The sequence below is a fragment of the Peromyscus maniculatus genome, chromosome 14, assembly GCF_049852395.1.
Source record: "Peromyscus maniculatus bairdii isolate BWxNUB_F1_BW_parent chromosome 14, HU_Pman_BW_mat_3.1, whole genome shotgun sequence".
NCBI lineage: Eukaryota > Metazoa > Chordata > Mammalia > Rodentia > Cricetidae > Peromyscus > Peromyscus maniculatus.
Window position 1 is genome coordinate 78621161 of NC_134865.1, and position 2173 is coordinate 78623333.

Here is a 2173-nt window from a genome sequence, read left to right on the forward strand (position 1 = left end):
TTGCAATGTAAGCCCTTAACAGAGTTACCATGGAGCACCACTGTTATTTTAAGTCATCATTTTATTTTTGTGGCACCACCAGGGGCTTTATTGGTGGGTCTTAGAGCTGTGGTGAAGCCCAGCATGCAGGCTGTGAGGGCACTGTGAGGGCACTGTGATGGCACTGTGAGTGAGGGCACTGTGATGTCAGAGATGAGAAGTCTCCACGGGGCCTGCTGCGAGGGGCACTTCCTCTCTTCTCAGTCCCCACAAGTAAGTTTGCAGGAAGACAGTTCAACAGTTCACAAACTGATGGGTGACCTGGATGATCCCCACAGACTCCTTAACCCTTTCCTGCAGATTACTGTCACAGAAGACTGTCTCTGACTCCAGACCTTCAGCAACAAACCCAACCTGGGGCTGGAAGTCAGTCGGTTCAAGGCCCCAGCACTGAAACTCTACCATAGTCTTGAGCTTCTCGTTGTCTTCAGCATTGTAAGACTTGATGCCACTGCTCAGAATTTCAATGAAGTTTGCCGCGCACGGAGCTTACACTCCTGGATCATGGAGACACTTCCACAGCCTCCTCTCAGCACCACACCGTCCATCAGCTGGAAATATTGCCCGTTCTCTGAAATCTCACCACAGTTGACGCTTTTCGTCTTCAGGTATCACCGGAAGTCCTCGCCCACTGGCTGAAGATTGGTGACAATCTCCAGTGTTGGCTATGAGCTGTAGCTCGATTTTCCCCATAGCTGCTGGGTCCTTGTAATGCCTCTGCTCCCACCACTTTGCTGCCAGCCATCCTATTATTTAGAAGAAAATTTAGTGGTACCATATTCTGAAGTTGAAGGAAATACAACAACTTTGGAAGGGTGATGATAGCTTGTTTTGACTTTCAGTTTTGTCGAAGTAGATGTCTTGCTCTGATACCTAGCTAAGGGATTATTTAGATTTCCCCTCTCCTGCTATCCCTAGGAAAGGACATGGACATGCGTGTCGACTAAGACACCTTCAAGCGGCCAGTGCACGGTGCCTGACCCACGAGGCTTCGTGTGGGACAGGAAATGGCTCTGAAGACTTAGAAGAAATAAATTCAATCCAGATTTCTGTTAGTTCTTGTAATAATCAAAGACGGAGGGAAATGAGCCCAGCTGGAAGGCCTGGAAGACAGGTGTTATCCTGGAAATAAAATCTGTGGGTCAGATTAGGATCTGGGAAGAAACTAAGTCAGAACAGATTCCTGGAAGCCAAGGGTGAGGAGGGTCCCTAGCTGACTTCCCAACATGAAGCAGAGGCAGGTGGCTTGCTGCTGTCGGTCTTGAGGTCTCGTGGTGGCTTCTCATAGCCCATTCTTCAGCTAAGGAAATCAAGTCATTTTTTCAGAGAGCCTGAGAAGCATCTGTGGAAAGAGAGCAGTCATAGTCTCTGTTGCCTTTTTTCTGGTCATGTGTTGCTGTGATGTTTTGGATGGACTTGGTGTTGATTTCTAAAGTCAATCAGTCATTCTTGAAGGAATGGAGGTAGATATCAATCATTAAGAAAGCCAGCTGGGCCACACTGCTGTCCTCAGGGTCCTTGGCTTCTTGGGAGACAGAGTTGTTTTCTGTAGAAGATCTGGACCTGGGCACCAAACCTGAAGTTGCCATGTGGCTGGAGAGGCTGTGCACCTGGCTGGGGCTCTGGTCTGGAAAGTTGGTCAGGTTAGTCCATCACCCAGGACTGTGGAAGAGCCCTTCCCCCACACGACACCATGGGCCTGTGATTTCCAAGTCCCCTGGGCTTCAGGCAGTCCCCAGTGATGGCCAAACTGAAATGGGCTCCAGGGCCACCTATAGAAACAGTTGTCTGACTCTGAGCCTTCTTATTCTAGACCTAAAGGGAGAAAGCCAAGAACTTCACCCCTCTCCATATACACTTGTTCATGTGGCTGTATGTTCATGTTCATGTGCATGCATAGATGTGTGTGTTTGTGTGTATGCGTAGATCATCGGTCAATAGTAATGCCTTCTTTGAGAACTGTCCATTTTCTTTCTTGACACAGGGTCACTCACTGAACCAGGAGTTCATTGGATGGATGACCAATAAGCTCCAGACAGAAGTCTGTCTTCCCCCACCCACATCTTGGGGATTAACTTTAAAGATGAATCCACCCTCCATGGCCTCTACACAATCTGAATTCAAGTCCTCACAC

The 2173-nt window shown here is 48.4% G+C and overlaps 1 pseudogene; it reads right to left on the reverse strand.

The window, feature by feature from the left end:
- Positions 1-218: 218 nt before the first annotated feature.
- On the reverse strand, positions 219-732 carry LOC102918929 (CXXC motif containing zinc binding protein pseudogene; annotated as a pseudogene).
- Positions 733-2173: the final 1441 nt, after the last annotated feature.